At 37.3% G+C, this 23,367-nt stretch overlaps 1 long non-coding RNA gene across 2 annotated transcripts in view; it reads right to left on the minus strand.

Annotated features, from left to right (window-relative positions):
* Positions 1-5,793: 5,793 nt before the first annotated feature.
* LOC130681313 (uncharacterized) overlaps positions 5,794-23,367 on the minus strand; it is a 30,978-nt gene continuing 13,404 nt past the window's right edge. The window contains exon 3 of one of the 2 annotated variants that reach the window (XR_008994362.1): positions 5,794-6,524. This is a non-coding gene — a long non-coding RNA (uncharacterized LOC130681313). Of the gene's footprint in view, positions 6,525-10,068; positions 11,648-23,367 lie in introns of those variants that run through there. The other variant, XR_008994363.1, reaches the window with a different exon arrangement.

The following is a 23,367-nucleotide window of genomic DNA, read 5'->3' on the forward strand; positions in this document are numbered from 1 at the left end:
AAATAAAAGCTCTGGGTGTTGGACAGACTTAACTCTCCATTTCTGCAAGTGAGGCATTAGAGAGCTGATCAGACACCAAAAAGAGAACCTGACCAGCCTTTCTTCAGGGCAAACAAGACTCATGACCTCCATCCCTTTCTTTTGTACCATTAAAGGAAGACTGGATCTTGGCACAGAGATGCTGCTCTTAGGTCTCAAATTCTACTTCCACTGCCTCTGCCTCGGGTGAAGCTCACCAACCTCAGCCTAGCTGGCTGTAACATGGGCTCTTAGATCCTTATTATTTATTCTTACGGAACAAAGAACTTGTCATTTCCCAGGTGGTGAAGAGCACCCAGACTCTCTAAACATCATCTGTACTATAAGGGAAGCACTTGCCAGCCACCCAGTAATTTCAGATATGATTCCTGAAAGGGACATTCTTTCATTCTTCTCTCCCTACGGGCATAAACATTCTGCATTTTAAACTCGAAACATACAATGTTATCTACTTCTGGTGTCTTATGTAACTTTCCAGGAATGCTGCAAGACTTTCCGGGCTCTCTGAGGTTGGGAATGGGGACTGGAGAGAAAGGGGCCTGGAGGTACTGGGGGTGGGGATGGGGAGGAGAAAAAGAAATCAAGGGTTTCCATACATCAGTCTTGGCTGTTTGGGACAAGAAGTTATTGCAATTAAGATACAAGCCGGATGTGTGGGCTAAACTATCTCTGCTGATATCACAGGCATTTATTGATAATGAAAACTCAAAGGAAAGGAGCTGGAAAATTTTTGTCTTTAGTGGTTTCCTAGACAAGAGGAAGAACCATATGGAGTAATCAAAAAATTACTCCACCTTATCTAGGAGGAGAGAAAACTGTTTATTTTACTGGAAAAGGAATGTTTCTGTCAAGTTTTAAGTGTCAATCTTCTGGCTTAGGGTTTTACACTGTACCCTCCTCCACATAAGCACATCGTCTTGCTTTAAACAATTATTTTGAAGTTGTTAAATGACCTGGTAAATGGCCCCAGAGGTAAGAATAAGGGATAAACATTTAGAAGAGAGCACATCCAGAAATCCCTGATTACGTGGGTCATTTGAATCCAGCCAGACCTGAATTTGCCTATCAGGAGAACAAGTAAAGGCCCCTCCGTACCTAATTAAAAAAAAAAAAGGTGGATTTATTTGGAATCATGCAAGAGATTATCAGGAAAAAGCCTTAAAAAAATGTTCTGGGATGTCCTTTGGAAATGCCCTGGTAAGTTAATGGGAATAGTTAGGAAAAGTAGTGAAAATCATAAGAATCCTTGGGACAGATAAGAGAAGAGTACCTTAGATAAATACTAAACAGAGTGAAAAATGTGGAAATATTGTTATCATGTACAGGGAAACACAATTACAGAATAGAGAAAAGGCATGAAGCTTTAAAGAGTTCAGCTTCAAGGTCTTTTACCAAAAAGCTAAATGTGCCTACGAAGTGAGACTTCATAATTGCACATTCACCACATCTTCGTTGCCTCCCCAAAGAAGGCACTACGGCAATTACCACACTAGACTCTCCTTAGATGAGCACATTAGCAAGTGTGCTGGCATCTCCTACAGTCTGAACAAGAAAGTTAGGTTACTTATCGCCAATAAAACAAAAATCGGATGCAGATGGTTCCTTGAAGGGTGCTTATCTATATGAAAAAGACTGGGCCTGTTGGGTTATTGAATTAATATACATATAGACTCATGATTATACAAATGAAGTAATAGCTCATTGGATTTTTTATCAAATTCGAAATAGCCCAATTCTAGCCTGCATCAGCTCACATACTTTCTAGATATTGCTCAGGTAAGTTGTTTGAATTGGAACGAAACTGAAATTACAGTAAGAATTTAGGTTGCTTCTGGAAGACCTTCCAATAGATGCTGAATGCCGGGGAATTCAGGTAAGTGGTGTCAGCTTTATAAAGACTGACGTAACTTAGTGTCAGTTCCTGCCGCAATGTGACCAGCATTGAATTTGTCCAAGTCACAGATAATTACAGGGCCCTTATCAATATGGAATGCATGCATAGCAGAAACAGATATTAAGGCTCTTTCAGTCTTGGTCTAGAGCTCTGTCCAGGAAAGTACTCAGCAGAGGGCCCATTAGTACCATCTGCTCTTTGGATGCAGTGGTCCACCCTCTACTGTTTGCTTTCCCTCTTTCCATCGAGTTCTCATCAGGCAGCCAGATACAGTGTTCTGTCTGGAACCAATGGACAAAATACATTTGTGCAATAGATGCATATGAAGAAAATGACTTTCTTATATATAAAGAGATTCCTATGTACTGTAGGACAATCAAAAGACCCAATACCTGGGACCCTGAGCTTACAGCTCTGGCATTCTGATGAGGCCCTCTGTTTCCCTGGCAACTGCAGCTTTGCAGACACAAACTTTGAATTCCCTTAAATGTTATAGAGAAAAACATGTAAGTGACAAACACAAGGGCTTTTATCCAGGTATGTTTCTAAATTCTTCCTGTAGTTTCCCCTTACAGGGGGAGAAAGAGGGAATTTATAATATTTTCTAGGTATGGGACAAATAATCACAAAGTTTAGAAGCTCTCATGACAAACATGTCTGTTTTATTATTTTTATAGTGTCTTTGGAGGGTTCTTATGGAAGCTTCCAAAACCCTCGAAGGGGATAGCCCATTAGTGTGACTCATGCCACCAATTATCTATGTACTTGTGTACACACATATTTACAGATAGATCATACTCTTTGGGAAACTGAGGGGAGAGAAGATTCTATAGCTGTCAATATCTTACTTCCTCTCATGCACCCCATACAATTTCCAGAAAAGAAACAAATGTCAATAAAACACCACTCTTCATTTATTCCTATTCAAACCATTCCTTCCTGAACAAGGACCACAACTGGTAGAAATTTCACACCTTCCATACACTTTGCTTGTCTTCTTGAACCCCTTGTCTGGGGAAATCTCTCATCTTGTCTTTAATATATTTTATGCAGAGTTCATTATACCAGTGGTTACTTATCTATATAGCACCAGAGGGTATCAAAATTGCAAATGGTCTTAGTATCATTTAGTCCAATAGACTAACCTAACTGAAGTGTCACTTTGCTCTACCATCCATCTTTCTGGGAAGACGTGTAACTGCAGCAGGATCCTCACAAGGACAGAGAACACACTCCCCTACTTAGCAACATGAATTTTAAAAGAAGTCTTCCTTGCACCTAAGTTTGATCCTCTGGAGTGGTACAGAATTAGTCTATTCTTTCTTTTTTTTTCGTGTCATATTTTATTTTTGATTTTTTAGTGCTTAAAGAAAGAGTTTTAGGCTTAAAGAAAAATTGAACAGAGAGTTCCCATAAACATTCTCCCTCCTGCACTCGTTTTCCCCCATTATTAACATTTTGCATTAGTGTAGTATATTTGTTATAACTGATATTGAAGTATTCTTATTACTAAAGTCCACTGTTTACATTCAGGTCAGTCTTTATGCTGAACATTCTATGGGTTTGGACAAATGGTGACATATACCCACCATCACAGTTATCATGCAGAATAGTTTCACTGCTCTAAAAATCATTTCTGCTCCAGCTATTTATTCCTCTCTCCCCACCCATCCCCTGGCAACCATTCATTTGCTTTACTGTTTCATAAGTTTTTCTTTTCCAGAATGCTATAGAATTGGAATCTTACAGTATGCAGACTTTTCATACTGGCTTGTTTCACTTAGCAATATGCATTTAAAGTTCCACTGGGTCTTTTCAAGGCTTGATAGCTCATTTCTTTTAATTGCTGAATAATATTACATTGTATAAATGTAAGATAGTTTATCCTTTCCCTACTAAAAGACCTACTCTTAGTTGTTTCCAAGTGTTTAGCAATTTTGAATCAAGCTGTTGTAAACATTTGTGTGAAGGTTTTTATGTGGGCATGTTTTCAATTCATTTGAGTAAATATCTGGATGTATGACTGCTGGACCAAATGGGTAAGACTGTTCAGCTTTGTAAGGCACTGGCAACCTGTGTTTTAACGTGGTTGTATGAAGGAAATATTTAAAAATTATTTTTGGAAGCAGCAAAAAGACATATATTACATATGAATTTTCATCATTCATATATTGAAGATAAATTAAGATAATAGTAAAGAGCCTATGAATTTTTTTCTTATATTAAGGGAAAGCCTAATAATATTTACATGTGATGAAGAGACAAATACATATTATTTTATTATATAACCCTAAATTTAACCAACCTCTTCCATGGTTTATCTAGTCCTGAAAGAGTGCCTGGCACATAATAGACGAATGACGAGTGACTCTATTTGCAAATATTATTCCCACGTTTGTTTTTGTCTTATTCCATGTCCTTCATGAGTCTCAAATTCCTTCAGTTTAGAATAGAAGCCCCCCCAAAGAGCTCCCTGCCGTGGTCCTGGTATCAGCACCATCTCTGCCAAAGAGCATGAGAACCCCAAGCACGTAGGCAAAAGACTGCATTGTGCATCTGTCACTGGGCCAGATCCATGTCCCTGACCGTGGCACCATTACCGTGGCTGACTTCATAGTTGGTGCAGCAAGGAGCACTCTTGCGGGTTGTCACAGTAGGTACAGCCCTGCTGCTTTCCCCAGCCGCACACCTCCTTACTATGACCTCCACAATAAATGTACATGTATTTCCTGGGAGCAGAACTTCCTCTCTTCCTCCTTCCATCTTGACTTCTTAACTGAGTGAACTGAGTGAGACTTTGCTGGGGGACAGGCATAAATAAAATACTGGTCTATCTGGAAGAGCCAGAGTTTCACAGAGAGGGACAAACACACAACCAGAAAAGCACAGGACCTTGTATTGAGATACATGACCAAGACATGCTCTCAGACCACAAAGAAGCGCTGAAGGGTGTCATGGTGGGTGGGGTGTGCGCTGAGCCTTCAAGTGTGGGCAGGAGTCTGTTTAGAATAGATGAGGGTGTGGAGGGTGAGACTGGGTAAGAAGTCAGTGCTCTTGATTAACATATCTCTGAAGAAGTTTAAAAAGTAGCTGGCTAAAAAGAGGTAGAGGTGTGGAGGAAGGAAAGATTGTACTAGAATGTTCTCATAAAGCCTTCCCAAAGGAGAAGCCCAGCACAGCCAGAGGCCACCTAGACTGGGCAGGGTGCCTGCTGGTATCCCTGTACATTGAGATGTGTATTTGTCCATGTGTGAGGGTCACTTACTCTCCAATTTTTCCTGAGGCAAGCTCTGCTTTCTGTGAGGACAAAACCTTAATATTCTGCAGAGCTCAGATACAGGACTAAGGCCACCACTTGCTGGAAGTGAAAACTGAAAAATAAATAATATCCTTGGTTCTAGAAGAACAAAGTCAGTGTTTTCAGATTCCTGGACTAGCAGAATGAGCATCACCAGGAACTTGTTAAAATTGCAAATCTGTGGGTCCCATGCACCCCAGATCTGAATCAGAGCCTCTGGAGGTAGGGCCCAGTGATCTATGTTTTAACAAGTTCTCCAGGGGATTCTGGTGTCCTGTTAATATTTGGGAATGCTGCCTTAAGGCAACTGTAGTTGTCAGTGAGAGGAAGACTGAAATTTTAATCAAGGCTTTGTTTCTGTCATTAATAAACCAGATTCTTACTAAAGAAAAAAAACATACAAGTGTAGGAGGGAGATAATGTCAGGATTTTAGGGCAACTGGTATTGAGTAATATAATTAAACTAAATCTAATCTATTGTTCACCTTCTTGAGATAAAGCAAATCTTTGGGACCTATGCAAGAGTATAAAAAGCATAATAAAGGTCACTGAACTGTAAAAATTTACAGTGCTTTATTTATCCCTGTTGACAGTTCAGTTGTAAATGTTTATAGCAACTCATAGACCATATGAGAAAACACATCGACACAAATGAAAGACATAACAGTAATCAGGGCTTGAGAAATGTTGGCAGGGGCTGGGGGCTTAACCACAGTGAAGTCGTTGAAAGGGGACTAAGGGCCAAGAGGTATTATTGATAAATATTTACAAGCAAATCACTGAAGAATAAGAGGGGTTCTATTATAGTTAGAAGGCAGCAGGTCATTTTTGAATAGTGGCATCTGAAACTGGAAACAAATTTGTTGCTGAAATACAAATTGGAGGAAATTGCTTTTGTGGGAAAACATTTCCTCTCCTCAGTGGGTTTCTCTTTTGTGTTCTGCCTGTTCTGATCCTGGAATTTCAGAGGCGACTGGGATCTCCTGATAGGGGACTGGCTTCTGTCCCAAGATTCCCATGGTGGCCTTAGGCAAGGTGCCTTCTCCCTGTGTCTGCTTTTTCTTGTTGAAAATGCTCACCTCCATACATAACTCTCTGTCAAATGTCACTAAATCTTCAGAAGATTGTTTCCAAATACATAGCATTTAAAAAAATGAGCCTCAAGAGCTCACTGCAAACATTCCAGTCTTCCTCTTCTCCCTTCTCTGTGAGTTCATAATTCTGAAGATTTTAAAACATGGCCTTGAGCTTCGTGTTGTCAGGAATTTTTAAACATAGAAAGGAGGTGTGCATCTGAAAAACATGAACAACAGGAAACAAAGACAGCTGTCTTTTTCTACAAAAAATAATAATTACCAAGCTTTCATCTCATGCACAGGGAACTTATTTTTTAAATATCTATTGAGTTCACCTCCTTGGAAGTTATCTATCAGAGGTCATTGGTGCAGAGCTTGAAGAGTGGTATTAGGGTGAAGAGGAGCAAAGTAGGGCAGAACCTTTATGTTGCTTGTTTCACAAGTTTGATGAGGCTGGAAGTTTAGAGGCAATGAGAGAATAGAGAGCAGGGCTCTCAAAAGTTGGTGAAAGAGAGAGTATTAATCAGACAAGAACAAAGTTCAATGGAACTTCAGCAAAATTAGAATATGCTCTTCAAACACCATTAAGAAATGAAAAGACAGACCGGGAGAAACAATCTGAGGGACATATCTGATGAAGGATAACTGGCAATTCTAGATGCATAAAGAATTCTTACAACTCAAGAATAAAAAGACAATCTAATTCAAGAAGGCAAAGATTTGAAGGCACGCCTTTCAAAAGAAGATATTTCAATGGTCAATTAGCACAGGCAAAAAGTGGTCAAAATCAATAGTCATCAGGAAAATGGAAGTTCAGACCACACAAAACTATCACTACCTCCCTACTGGAATGGCTAAAATTAAATTAGAAAGACTAGCAATACTGAGTGCTAGTGAGGATGAGAAGCAGCCAGCACTCTCAAACAACATTGCTGGCAAGAGTGAAATGATACAAACACATTGCCAGCCAAAATAAATAAATAAGTAAAAAGAATCACCTGTGTTAACTATTGAGGTGAAGGATGTGTTAATTATCTTGATCTTGGCATTCTGCAATGTATTTTTATATCAAGTCACCGTATTGTACACATTAAATATACACAAATGTATCTGTCAATTATTCCTTAATAAAATAAAAAGAAGAAGAAAAGGGCTTTTAATAACCAGTGGTTCACTTTTGCCATCATCCCAGTCTCACCAGAGAGAGATAACTGTAAAGGAATTAAGCAAGGGATCTCAAATATAAGGCATAAAACACAAGAAGTTTGGCAAGAAACAACAAAGATCTTAGATTAAAAAGTAGATAAACTAAAAATTAAAAAGTTTAAAAGTTTCTCAAGAACAGAAATGACTAATTAGAAAACATTTTGCAGGAAAAAATTTCCATCGGCAATAGCAAAAATAAAAATAGAAGACCTAATAATAAATCCAAGAAATGCATAAGAAACCATATAAAACAAAACCATAAAAATGTAGTGAAAGACATTTTAAAAGACCTAAATAATTATCCATGATTTTGGACAAGAAGGTTCAGTTGCAAATAGTTGTTTCTTCCCCAAATATCCCACAAAATTAATATAAACCCAATAAAATCCCAATAAGATGTTTCATGTTACTTGACAAGTTCTCAATTTCATATGACAAACAAAATTTATGAAAATAACCAAGAGAATTTTTCAAAAGAAGGAAAATAAACTTGCCTTATTAGATATAAGAACATGTCATTAAGCTATAATAGTTAAAACACTGTGGCATTAAATCAAAACATAAAAGCATATTAACACAAAAGAATGGAGAGAACAGAATCAGACTATGTATATGTGGGTTGATAGCTTATTGTGAAGTGGCATTTTACTTCATGGGAAAAATGAGCAACTATGCATCAAAAGGTCTTAGGCCATTGCCTATCAATTTGAAAAAAAGAAAAGGATAGGACTTTCCTACATCACACCATAAAAAACATGAATTCCTAATGAATTATCAGAACACAATATAGAATACTTTAAAAAATCTATGGTTAGGATAGTCTGAACAAGAGAAAAAATCCAGAAACTCCCTATATCAGTAAGAGCAATCAATTGATTAATTGATAGAATTCATAGTAATCAATTAAGGAATCTATTAAGATGGACAAAAAAGTATATATTTGTGAAAACAAAAATAAGGACATCTGGTAAAATCTTTAATATCTTTCCAATTACTAATTAAAATAAGAAGTAAATGTGTATTTTACCATCATAATTAAAAACAAAATCAGCTGCAGAAACAGGCACTTTTGGTGGAAATGCTAATAAGTAAAAAACTAGAACATAATTTGGTGCAGTATCTATAAAAAATAAAAGAATTCATACTCTTTCTCCCAGTATTCCACTGTTAGGGAATCTATTCTATAGACTATAGCCTATATTCTACAGAAACAGTTCTGCTATATAAATGCGGCATTTTTTTAATAACAAGGAATTGTAATAAGTTTGAATGTCTATCCATAAATAAATCACAAAATATCCATTATATTAACTTTTTTATAGCAGTTAAAAAGAATAAGGTAGATCTTATATACCTAGATGGAAAATTCTCCAAGACAAAGTTGCAGAATAATACATATGGTATAATCATGTTTTTGCAAAAACTAGCTAAAGAAAAAGATGTATGAAAGTGGGTGTGTGTTAAAAAGTGTAGGAGGAGACTGGAGAGATGCATAATAAACCACTTATAGTGCCTCTGGGGAGGGGAAATGGAAGTGAGCATAGAAAATGGGTAGGAAGTGATAACGGGGCAGGAGGGAGACAGAAAGGAAATGTTTGCATGATTTGATATCTGAATTTTCTACATTGAAAATACACTTATGCATGATATAAAATTGCATTACACCTAATTATAAACTCAAAAGATTTTTTAAAAGAATTATAGTGAACACATTAGCATGGATTTGGGGCTTCAGTAGGATGATATGGATAAGTAAAATTAAAAGCAATGAGATCATTTAGTAGAGTAGCTTAAAGTGGAAGTGAGAGATAATTGTTGCCTAAACTGAGGAAGTTAAAGTGGGGATGGCCACTTCTCAAAATAGACAAATTCTGAAATTATGAAAAAGGCAATATTAAAAGGACTTGGTGATATTATATCTGGTGGACAGGACGTCTAAGATGATTCCAACTTTCTCATACATCCCTTTGCAACCCCCTACCACAACATACATTTCCCAACCTAAGTTCTCATCCCAGGGGCATCACTATTAAAGGTTTATTATGTACCTTATAGTCAGCAACTACACACACACACACACACACACACACAATGTTTTCCTTTTTTACAAAATTGGATTATATCCTATGCATTATTCTACAAATTGATTTTCATTTAATACGAGGCTTTGGAAAATTGTATCTATCATCTATCAATCAATTAATCAATCATCTGTCATCTACTCATATATCCGTATATCCATCCATTCATTCATCTCTCTCCCCCTCTTTTCTTCCTTCCTCTCCTTCCACCTCTACCTATGTACCTATGTATTTATCTCTCTCTCTCTGTATATATATATATCATCTATCTATCTATGCTTTGAGTTCAGAGAAGAGGGCACAAATCAAAAACAGCTTATTAAATAGTTAATGTCGTGGTTACAGGCAAGGACTGCTGTCTTAGACCTTACTGTGCAGCCAGGAAGGGAGGGGCAGCAAAACTCACACATATTATTTAGTGAGCACACTCAGTAGGCTCTGTGGAAAAGTAGTGGGAACAATTTTAATGTGACTTATAATTTATTGTCAGGTGATCATTTTCACTGTCTGAAAATACAGAATATTCAACAAATGTGTCCATATGGCACATAATCTTCTAAACTGACTTCATAACCACTTTCATTATTCCTATTTGCTCAGAGAATTACCACTCAGACTCTTTTTAGCATTAGTCCAGCTTCCCTTGGTGAATTACACATGGTGGGAATAACCCATCTGATTCTCTTGGTTGAGTGTTCATTTGTTTCAAGGGTGATCTACCTATTTTAAAGAAATTACAATGCTTCATTTTTCTTACATCATTTGTGTAGTTAAGATGTTTTCATCTCATTGCACTGTATGTTTTTAAGCTTCAAAATGTTGACAAATTTATGTTCTGTCTTTGAGCATAGTGTTTCTTCTTTTTGGAGGTCTAGGCATTATAAATTGGATGATATTTTGGGGAATATGATACCACATCTCCTTTTGATTTCTTTCCATTTCCTCTGTGGTGTTTCAATTTTTGTGTTTGCACTTGTCTTTATCAATCTTTGCCACATATTTCTAATGTCTGCTCAAGTTATTGAGAAATTATAAATCCTAATTTGAGTTTCATGTTAATTAGCAGTCAGTGATTCTCTGAATGCTTGCCAAATGAGACCCTATGACAATTATCCAGGTGCTGTGTTCAAAACTCTTTTTTTTTCCTTAGCCTTAGTATTAGGGGCTATAGTCAGGACAGTTGATGATGAAGAGATGACCTTTAACTAGTGAATTGACTATATTTGCCAATACAGATGCAATGTGTATAAGTTGCATGCCAAATGTATCTTCATAATGATAAGGTGAAGGTTTATTAGTTACTAAGGCAGTTATTCCCAAATTTTCTGTCTAGGACTCTTTAGGGCCACTAAGTAAAAATGATGTGTATCAGTTAGGCTTCAGTTGCAGATAGCAGAAAACGCTCTAGCTGTTTCAAGCACTAAGGGAATTCAAAACAGAGAATCCAGTACTGGAGGAGCAATCTCGATCTCTACCATAATCAAAATGCTCAGGAATCAGCAAGTCATTGTCCTAAATTTATCTGCAATCCAGGGCTGAGACTGTCACCATCTCTAGGATCCTACGTCCTCATCTATGATCTGGGAGTGAAAGAGCTTCCATTAGAATGACTGGCTCCAGAGGCTGGTCTCCCCAATAATCTCTCTCATAAAGATGTCCTGACGCTGCCTGGCTCCCCACTCAGCTCAGTACTAAAGTCAAACCTCTCTTGTCTCTATCATCAGTAGATCCCAGACCATGTCCAGAAGTCTCAGCTGTAAGGAAATTTGGGAAATATAGCTTTCATTTTGACACCACTGCAGAATAGGATACACCAGGAGAGGGTGAGGATAGACGAGAAGGGAACTGCCATGTAGCAAATTCCCGAGCAGTTCTGCATTTTCATTTTCTTCTGATGCTTCTCTCTCTGATATTTCTATTTCTGTTGCACAGGGCTACTCCCCAGCCCTTCCACTTCAGAGAATCATTTCTTCCATCTATTATTTTTTTTCTTTTTCTTCACCTTTTCCATCCTGTCCGTTTCTCTTCTGTATTGTCCAATACTCTCAGCTACCTAGAGTATGACAGATTGCCAAAAGGTTTAACAAGACCCCAGAAAGCTCCATAGAATACCTGAATTCTTGCAGAATCAACTAAAATTTCTAGTATCTAAACATATATACCCAATAAATGTAAAAACCTTAAAAATTTAGACCTCATCTCTCTCTGACACCAATGCAAAAATTAAAAAAATTGTGTTCTGCAATGTGTTCTGAATGCCAACAAAATAATTTTTGTTAGAATTAGGGAAAAATCAATTTCAAAGCAAAAGCTCATCATCTTTTCTTAGACAACATAAGTTATCCAATTCCATGAATTTTCAAACCAAACATTACAGGATACCTACAGGGGTTTTCCCTTCCTTTAACTACCTAAAAATGACTTCTTCAAAATGTCGCTATACCTCATCCACATGGATTTTTTTTTCACACCTGTAACATAATCCTTTTTCAGTTAAGACGATGCATTCAATGAAGGCTAATTGGGCTTACAGATAGGAGGTCTGATTGAAAAGTAAACTGCAAGGAAAAGAATGGATGCTCTTGAATAACAATTTCGCTGGATAAGGCTCTAGAAAAACAAAAATGTGGGCAATGAGGGCAATGTGTTCAGGATAAAGTTATCTCATACATTCAGCAAAGTCAAAATTAGAATATTATTTGACAGACACCTATGTATGCCTGCCAGTTATTTGTATATGTAGGGTCAGGTTCCTGGTTCCATCTACATTAAGTACTTTCTGGACCAATGACCTTGGCCAAGTTGAATTGGCCGTGTGGTTCCCCTCTGTGGCTTCCAAACCCCCTCATCCTAGCATCTGTGATATTTTATCTCTGACTTTTCATATTCGGCTGTAAACCTGTTGACTAACTCGCTGTCTTCTTTGTTTCCATAGCAGAGTCCTTTTATTAGCTCAATAAGATAACAGCAAAATAATTGCTGAAGGAGATAGAACTTGATCTGCATCTTGAGCCAAGAGTACCTTTGCTCATATTTCTTCCTCTGCCCAGAATTCTGCCCAAATCCTACCAATTGGTTTGGAAAAAAAGCCTATGAGTTATGCAAAGGCTGAAAAATAAGATCATGTTGATTCTAAGTGTAGAAGCCCTATGATCTCTTATTTCTCCTTATATGTAACATTCTTTTATAAAATCTTCCTGCTGGTAGAATTAACATATACATTAGAATTTGGTTAAATGCTAATTAAGTACTATATGATTGGAAAAATAATACTAGTAGGGCATATTTAATCTAATGCCTTTGATTGTGACTATAATAAATATATTTATATTCTGTCTTGAGCAACTTGCATATAATCCCTTGATCGTTTATATACTAATGATGGATAAAGTTGGCTGCCATAGGAGCAAAGAAGCCTAAAAATCTATTTGGGGTTGAATGGATTATAGAGGGAATATTGAACACCTACTATAATCTAGACACCAAAAAGTGTATATAGTTTATACAATTTCATTGTTCTGTATGGCATCCTGTATGGTAGGAATCACTAACCTCATTTGCACAAATGGGGAAACTAAATCTCAGGAAATTAAAGTAACATCCCAAGATTACCTATCTATGAATATAGGAGCTTTGCTTCAGCCTTAGGCCCACAGAATTGAAAAGGAGAAACAAAATGCTATCCTCTTTTTTTAGTATGCTATTAAAATTATTAGGAATATATCTTACAGCACACCGATTATTTTAGCGCCTTAGTTATCAGGGGAACATTTCTAATTCTAACAGAGTCTATTCTAATTCACAAAACCATGTACTTTTTGTGAATAATGTGGAAATAAAGGTTTGGGGAAGGAAAACAGTTATTAGCCTAGAAATGTTGATTAAGCCAGTATTTTGTAGCCCTCTTAAATATTTGTGAAATTTAGCTACTTCAGTTGATTTGGGTGTTGCATATCACACAATTTCTCTAGAAAGTCCTATCTTAGCATATCTGAAAGTCCTAGAGTGGCTTCTAACAGTAAAGAGTTGAATTCTTTCACCAGCTTTAAAGGAAGACTGGGAGGGTGACATTCTTTAGTCAGGTGTCCTGCGCTCTTTGCCTAATCCTCTTGCCCCACCCCTGTGGTAACAAGTAAAATGGCTATAAAACTATCTGGGCTTTCAATACCATAAATCTTCATGTAAATAACACAGAGCTTAGCAAAATCAACTAGCAGGATTCTTGGATATTCTCTTAGTAGTGCTCCTACTATTTCAAAATCATTTGCTTTCCACTCTTCTTTCTTGAAAACATAATTTAATTGAAATATGGGGTATTTCATTGATTTTTATTACTGTTATGGAAACAGAGTGTCTTTAATTGAAAGAACTGATTCTATCAAACCAGTGTTCTATATTGTATTGGGTAAGAATTTTGCAGTCCTTTGTAACTCAACTACAGTGTCCTTGATGTGGTCTTACTTTTTGGTTATAGGAATCAAGGCTTCTTAAGCAGCAATGATGCACTATTTGAATAATATAATAAAAAAACTTTGTACATCTTAGGTAGACTGTAAGCCACTCAGGTAGATTTACTCCCAAAAAAGTAACTTTTTATATGTGTCCAATTTATAATTTATAGCCTTCTATAATATTCTTTCTTAAAAGGGTGTGTCTTTGAATAACCACAACCTGTATTTCAAAACTGTTGTAAACTATTTGGGCTTAAAATATAATTAAGCTACATTGGTATTTATTAATGTGTGTAACTATAAATGTCCATTTAAGTCTTCTGAGCAAGAAATTAAGAAGTTTATGGCAGAAGGGAGGGAAGAAGTTAGATTTAAGGAGTTTTCTTTCCTAAATATGAGCGAATAGTTTCTGATATTTCATCATCCTGGCAGGACAGAGTTTATAATGTTCATGACAGCCTTGGGTGAACTCGTGTAACACAGATAAATTCCACAAGTAGCTAGGAAGTGGCAGCTCCATTGATAAGCTTTCCAGTTCACAGAAATTGAGCCATAACATTCCCATTAACTTTGTTTGGAGCAGTGATTAATGATAAAGGGTAGAGACAAATCCAAGCTAATATAGATAGGGAACTGTTATTTCCCTCATCTTCCAAAGTTTGGCTATCATTGGATAAACATCCCTTCGGTGCAAGCCTTTTTTGCTCCCTTACACTGGCATGCCAGCAATGCTGTGGACACTCTATAGAAGGATATAGAATCTATCATTGCCTGACTTATGACCCCCATAAGCAAGTGTTCCCTCTACACTATCACCTCAATTTCCCCCAAATCCACCTCCAATTTCACAATACTTTGGCTCACAAAGCTTCTAAACTTCTCTAGAACACAAGCACACAGAGGATTATAGGAATTTAGTACAGTTTTTACATGATGATATCTGAGAATTGCCTCCAGGAAAGCCGACCAGCAGTCTGACAGCCTGAGAGGGCCTTGGAGAAATTACTTACCACAGACCTGAGTTTGACATTCAGTCATGTGGATTCCGGAACCAGGTTTTGTTCATTCAATGAGAGCAGGTGGACTCACATTAACCAATGTAGAACACCATTCACATGTGTCCAATGTATTAATTTGCAATGAGAAAAAGAACTGTCCCAGAATCGGGATACTTATCATTAGTGGTATCATTAGAGAAATCTGTCCCTGTAGTCAGACTACATGGGGAGACAAATCACAATCAGAACTTACTTAGACTAGAACCTAGGGAGGTAGATAAGCTGAGTGCTAAAACGTCAAGCTCTCTATAGGGAGGTCTCAGCTTAGCAAGGATTTCAGAATTTAAGGATGTTTGCCAGACTCTCTAGGAGTTTTGCTAAAGCATAAAACCTGAATTATATTTAACTGGGCAATTGTTTTCTGGTTGGTAACACACACAGAATGTGACGAAGATACAATTTCAACTAAAGGTTGATCCTTATACAAACAAAGAAAGCTTTTCAAAATGTTACTGGACAATTAGAAGAAAATTTCAAACATAAGCCAATTCTTTGAGGTGCTGACAAACCAGAAATTAACTCCAAAAGCCAAGTCCTGCCACTTGACTGAGAGTTGCCCTAAAAACAGCAGAGAACCAAGAGTAATGCCTACTTCCTAGCATCATGACCCTTCCAAGGGAGGGGCAATATCATTGGATATTCCTCTGCTAACCAGAGAGATAAAGTCCTGGAAATGCCACCTGTAAGTGCCAAGTAAATATACTAATAAATAATTACCATAGTTTTCATGTCTTAAGACTTCTTTCCCCACCTATCTGTACCCTATGGGATCTGATAAATATTCTCAAATAGGCATTTCAGTTTGGGCAAAGAATAAAAGGAAAGAGCAAAATGTTCATCCTAGATGGTGCTTTCCCCCAAAGATTACCCATCTGAAAGATGGACTTAGAAATATCCCTCTTTGAGAGACACTTTAGCATTGACTGCTCTGGGCAGTTTATATCATGTCCAATTACTTTATGTCAAAAACAAAAAGTTGGCTCTCTGAAGCTGTTGTATAGAACAAGCCATTGCATGCAGCCCGATTCCTGTTACTTCTCTCTAAGGTGAGATCAGGCATCACAAGTGTCAGAAGTTGGAAATGGATTTTTATGCCCATTATCACCACATGCTTATGCATACATAGTGAAAATTCTCACTAACTGTTGCCAAAAGGCTTTTCTAAAATGTTTTGTAATGCATGGTTGCTGGGAAACATTTAAATTTTAAAATAAATAGTTCTGCCTTATCCAAAATGTGCACAAATTACACTAAACATAGATACTTGGTATCCTACAAATCCCTGAGTTCGACATTGAAAGCCTTGCTTCAAATGCACTTTTGGCAAAACCAAAATCCTTCACTTTTTTGGAAAGAGTTACTTGTTAGAAATGTGCATGCGATTATCCCTAAAAAGCACCATAAGAATATAAAGAAGTCCTTTCTCCTGACTACCCTAGGACTGCTGATCTGGATGTAAGGACGTGTATAAGAACTCTACCACAGACAGTAATGAATCACTCTCCAAGCACTTGGGTCTCATCCATTCTGTTATTTAAAGGACTCAGCAAACTGATTAAGGAGCAAAATTCCGTGTTCTTCCTAGTAATCAGTGTTGCCACTGATAATAACTTCACATTATTTTGCCACTGTGTCACTGCACAGAAGCACGCCCAAGAAGCCCTGCTTAGATCTGACATGTCTACTGTCTTAACAACCAGAAATAAATTATAACGTAAACACGGAATGTGCCAAGAGAAATTCAAGTAGGTCCGTCTAGAGCTGGGGCAGGTAGCTGGGTATGCTTATCATGGTTTAGACAAAAGAAAATGACAGTTTAAGTATTTCTACCAATTCCTATTTTGGTGCAGTTATTGAGGGACACTGTGGGACATAAAAATGACACTATCACAAAGCAAACTGAGCTAGATGGATATGTAGTCCAGTCTTTAAAACACCCTTCCAGTCTTATGTCACATAATTTGCTAGATGAACAGCAGATAAACTGTTTCCAACTTATGTGAAGTGAGATGATTTGTCTTGACACCAAATATAATTCACAATTATCATATTTCTCTGGCATCCAGCTTGGAAATGCTTTTAGGGGATTGGTAATACAGATATTAGCTTCCAACATGATTTCCCTATTAACCATGGACTTTTTTTCTCCTTCATTTCCAATGAGATATAAATTTCAAGAACAAAACAAATCCGTGTATTCTCTATTCAACTCTGAATCCCCATGGCCTCATTTTGTTAGACTTTAAAAAGGCCTTAAGAATATTTACATAATACAAAATATATCTGGCTGATTCAGAAACCAAACATACATATCTCCAAAACAGACAAGCCACATTTATTTGTGAGCAAGGCTGCCTGCCTAATTGGGATTTCTATCGATGAGGTTCACCCCCGGTTAACTAAAAACAGAAACTTAACTATTTTTCTAAAGCTCAGTTTTTCCTTTTCTCATCCAATGCTCTGAAAGTTTCTAGGTTTTCTCTTTGAAGAGGAAAATAGTTTCAGAGTTCATAGTCATATCAATGTGCTTCTAATTAACTGATTTTGGTTCTCGTTTTAATCTTTGTAAGTTAACATTTCCATTTCTGTGTTTTAGATAATGACATTACTTTTATTTGCCTGTCAACAACATAAATGTCAGAAAGAAGAAAGTCTTTGGTAACACCAAGCCATGGTCAAGCACTTAGAGTTCAGGTAACGTGTTTCTTTTAGGTTCACAAAATGCAATCTTATTTCAAATCCATTTTTCAGTTGAGCTTGAATTTTCAGCAATTCTATAAATGTAGCTGTGTTATTGTCTTGTCATCTCTTTGAGCAATAATCCCAGCCACGCTGGGCTATGGGGGCCTATGTGGAGGGAGGTGATGATGAGATCAGCTGCCTGAGTAAGGATGTCTACACTTCTGTTTTTTGTGTGACCTTGTGGAAGTTACTGAACTTCTCTGATCCTCTTTCTCTCTTTAATGGAGAAAATCATGTATATTCTGCATCTATTAAAGGGCATTTACAGGAATCACCATCTTCACATGATGATGACAATATGTGCTATGTACAAAGAGAAAAGCATCTTTTGGATAGTGTCTCATTGAACTCATAAAAGATTAAAGTTAAGTGAAAGTTGAACAGGCTTCTTTATTGAAAGTCTTATAGATATGTTAATGTATAATATGACTCTCTAATGGAGGTATGAACTACATAGCATGACCCAGACTTATTTGGAGACCCAGAGAATACATATTCAGAATAGTTTCTGCTTCCTAATGTTGCTGTGATAATTAAGCATAACAATGTGCATTAAATGCTTAGCTCACCATTACTGACCACTTCCATGTGCCAGATACTGCCTGCATCTCTGTGTCGAATCACCACATCTAAGAAACCTTAGAAGGTATCCCCATTCTCATCTTAGTGGTTTCCTTACTGAAATCTACAGAGGTGGACCACCTGCTCAGGGTCCTATGGCAAGAAAGAGGTCAACTTCGGGTGCTTCGACTCCACAGAATCTGTCTGACTACAGTTTCATAAACACTTTTGCCTGCTAGCCCTGATGCCCCTTTTATCATCCTCTAATGCCTATTGAGAAGGGGGCCATCAAAGTCAAGTTCCCCCTGCAGCAGGTATCTTCCTTCATAGTTTATCCAGAAAGTCATTAGACAACTCCAGGCCCCACATTCATTCAGCCACTCTTTCCTTCAACAAAGACATATTAAGTGCTTGTTGTATACCAGACACTGTTCTGGGTAATGTGAATGTGGCAGTGAATAAAGCAGACAAAAATTCCTGCTCTCACAAAGGCAGATCAAAACAATAATTTAAAACAAACAAAGAGCACAGTAACAGGGGCTATGTAGAAAAAGGAAGCAGGGAAAGGAACAGAGAGGGCCTTCTTAGGAGAGAAAGAGGAGGAGGGGTGGTGGCGGTTGTGTTTCTGTAGGGTCCTAAGGGGATGCCCAACTGAGCAAAGACCTAGAGGAAGCCATGCTGTCACTGGTAGCCGAGTTCCAGGCAAAGGGAGCAGCAGGTGGAAGGGTCCCATGGAGAGGTATGCATGATGTGGTCAGGGAGCTGCAACAGTTTCTCTCTTTCCTTAATATGATTTCAAGATGATGCAAAGTATGTGAGCAAGCAGACCCCATTTAGCCTATCTCATACACCTGTCTTCCTATGCTGCTTGGAATTGAAAGAACCATGCCATAGGATTTCTTTTTACCTGGAGCAAAGATCATTCTTGGGAACATGAATATTGAAACTGATGAAAGAATAAACTTTAAGTAGCCTGATAATTTGTGATATTATATTGTGATATTCTATAATATTTTTTAATGTGATTGCATTTGAGGGTTTCTCTGTTGAGCCCAAATTATTTTAGAATTTTTAAAAGGTTGTGATTAACAATAGATCATTTATTAAAGTATTTTCAAACTGTTAAACAGCTAGCAAATATAAAGGCTTATTTTTATTCTTAAAAAAATGGACTTTAAAAAATTGCCTGCAATGTTTCCCTGGCTATAAATTTTGAATATATTTTTAAATTCTTGCCATTTACTAGTAATTTAAAGATACCTTCTTCCTCATTTTATCGTAAACAAAAATATTTCAATAATGTGTCTTTTACAAATTCTGTTTACTAAATTTTCATAGAACCAAATTAAAGAAAACTAAGTGCATTCTCTTCTTACCTTTATAAACTTCCTTTGGTGCATAAATTGGCACAAGCAATTTGGCAATTTGTGTCAAGAGTTGTAAAAAAATTTTTGACCTTGTAATTTCATTCTTAAGGATCTTGAAGAAATCATAAATAATAAGGAAAGGGATATATTTGCAAGGACATTTTACACATAATTATTTATAATAAACTGCAAACAATCTTGATATGTCAATTATAGTGCATCCATAGGAATGGATCCATTTATAAAAATGATCTTTGCCTAGAATTTTAATAGTATGGGAACTTGCTTATGATATAAAGTGGATATAATAGCAAGATATAAAATTTTGGGTAAATATGGTCTAGTATAGGTAAAAAGTAAAATACATAGCAAAATGTTAGCAGTGACCGAATCCAAGTTTGGGGAGTGGATTTTTGGTGCATTATTCTGCATCTTCACAGTTCCATAATAGTTGTAGCAATAATACATTCAATCAGGTACTATTCTCACCCTCTATTACTTGGTCTCAATAAAAGTCTGCAGTTGTTGACATAACTACATATTAAAAATTATTTTCTCTGAGTCTTGCCAGCAATGACATCAGTGATGTCTTAGTAAACAAAGACACTGATGACCAGTTGTCATGATTAAAGAGCTGAAAACCATCACCAGAAAAGCATCTTCGCATTATAACCTAAAAAAAATCCCTCAGTATACCTCTTCTGATGTTATATGCTTAGAAGGTGTGCTTTGTGACATTTGTGTCTTAAACAACCTACTGGCTTTCTGACCTCACTTTCTTGTCCTTTTCAAAGGTACTGAAGAAGATAAACTTTAAAGTGAAACACACATGCATCCCTAAGTACATTTTCTGTTACATCATAACTTGAGAAAAGTGCGGGAAAGTGTATTTTAATAAGCCAGCTAGCTGTTATACTTGAATTATAAAGTATGCAATAAGCAAATATGGCCCGGCTTGGACTGAGTAAGACATCTCCTTGCATATCCAAAGGAAACATCCCATTTAAGGCCACTGGTTGCTATTATTTCTTCTAGTTTTAGAGAGCAGCTGAACTGTAGTATCTCCAGAGTCCTTTGGAAATTACTTCCATCTGCTTAGTTAATTGCCCACTGCCCTGCTTCAAAGTGTCTAGAATGTTCTCAGGGCAGAGTGGCTCCACCGAATGACCAAGGCTGAAATGGCTGGCACTCTTGGCAACAATTTCTCTTCTGTCAACTTATTTTTTACCATTTTCTGGAGTAATGACAAATGTATGTGTCTCCCCCACCAGAAATAGAAGCTACAGTGTAAGTCACTCTGCCAAGACTATGAACTAGACAGTAATTTATATGTCTTTAACAGTATGTGCCACATGCCTGCAAAAAAAACTCTACTATTCAGTTCTTATCTGGCAAACTACAGAAATAGGAGTTTTGTTTCCTGTTATTGCAGTACTCGTGGAGTTGGAGAAATGCTCTTGATTTCCTTTCATAAAGTTTTCTTTCTGAAACAATCAGGGTTGTAGTAAACACTGACCCAAAAAAGAGGGTTCACTTCATGAATTTCCAGTAATGCCCGTGCTCTGAGTATTGTTTTTGTCATAAAAGATATGAAAGTTTAATTATTAATGTCACAAGGATATTTCATTTGTTTCGATTGCTGATATTTCCACCAAAGATTTCCCATACCCAGGGCACTGTTGTGCTCTAGGGGAAATAGGTCGGCCATGCCACACTTCCGACTCCTCCCCCCTCATTGCTAAATGAATCGGTTTAGAAATGACATGACTAAATTTTGTTGCAATCTCAAGTAATCCTTCCTACAATCCTGAAGCACTACAGAATTTTAGTTATTCCCTACTGTGTTTATTCTTGGGGATTATGTCTCCTGAATCACTATATGGTTCCCTTGGAACTCAGTCTGCCTTTTCCATTCTAGTCTCTCAAAAAAGTCTTATCATTCCTACTCCGTGGCTCAAGCCACCTGTTTTGGTCTTAGGACTAGCATCCTTGGACTCTTGTTAGGAGATACGGCAGGGTTCCATGGTTCTACCAGGTTTCAAATCTGTGAACGAGGCAAAGGTGGAAACTCCACCGTGATTTACACAACCTGGTTTGAGCTTCCTCAGTCCCAGAAGCATTTCTCACTCTGCCTGTGTATAATACTGAGATTCTATTAAAGAGCCCTTTGACCAAACTTTGTCATTCTTTCAGCTCATTTCTGCTTCTCCTTAAAGCCTTCCTTTTCTTTCTTCATTATTTCATTGAAATTTTCTCTTCCTCTCCCTAAATTCCTTACGGTTCATGATCTCATCCAAATGTGATACCTTTTCTCTCATGGTGCTTAAAAGGTGCTTTTCTTTGTCAGCAATGGAGCTCTGGTGACAGGAAAATAGTAATGATACTGGCCATTTTCCTGGGGGGAAACTCCTACTGATTTCTTCCTTCCAAACTTCTCACTGAAAGTATAAAACATTCCTTCTGCAACTAACATTGAATCTTATCAGAATTGGCTTGTCCTGCCCACCTGTCTGACATCCTGAAGCCAGTTGAGTCTCTATTGTTCCAGCTGCCCTTCTCTGTCATTTCCAGGGACTTGAGTCCTGACTTATTCTCCATGGGGATAAATTTCTATCTTGATAATTAATTTAGTAATTCAGTGTTTCTGAGAATAGGGTCTTGCTTCATGGGTCACCTGGAAACTGCCAAATTCAAAATATGGTCAGGGTCCTTTTGACCACCACACACCCCAGACACAAACCCCCTGATGGCCAGGCTGGGATCCATCCCTTGACGATTCTGTTTTGTGGAAGTGCTCCCCCTGCTGGTCTGGAATCCTTCCTGTCCCCTGCGGCCACCACTTGGCTCATTCAGGACGTGTGCAGTGTTTGAGTTCTGACCCTTCTATCTGCCTTCTGTCTGAAGGCTGGCTGAGTCCTGGTTCGTATGAGTTCTGCTTGGTTATGGGATTTCCTTGCAGAGTGGAGCGTTAGCCAAGTTCCTTCACCTCTTGAGTCTCAGTTTCCCCTTCTTTGGAAAATTATGTTGTGCTGTTGAAAAGTCCCTATCAAGGATAACTCTAGTGTGTGTAAATTCTACTAAAATCCATAGCCTGCATCTCAGGCCGGTTTGTTAAAGAGAGAGGGATTATTTATCTAAATGGTATGAGAGCAGAGTGGCCATAAAATTCTCACTGAAGAGACATGTCCCCCAAATTCCCATCATTAAACTCTTTGAGGTTCCCAAACACTAATCTTTAGCGAGTGCTAACTTACTCATTTGGGATGAAGCGTTAAATGATCTCTGCCACATTTAGAATATTTCAGTGAGTTGTCCAAAAAAGTTGCAATTTTTTATAATTTAAGGAATTTTCTTTGAATATAAAACTAAGCCCTGACCAGAGTTGTTGGTATTAAAAGATCTTCTCTTTTATAAAATTTTGATGATATTAAGTAGCTTTCATTGCAGATTTTTTAAATTAAAGTATCAGTGATATACAATTTTATGAAGGTTTCACATGAGGAACATTGTGGTTTCAACATTCACCCATATTATCAAGTCCTCATCCCCACCCCCACATTTGTTGCAGATATTTTTAAGGTCCTTAAACTTACC

The sequence above is a fragment of the Manis pentadactyla genome, chromosome 16 (assembly GCF_030020395.1).
Source record: "Manis pentadactyla isolate mManPen7 chromosome 16, mManPen7.hap1, whole genome shotgun sequence".
Lineage (NCBI taxonomy): Eukaryota > Metazoa > Chordata > Mammalia > Pholidota > Manidae > Manis > Manis pentadactyla.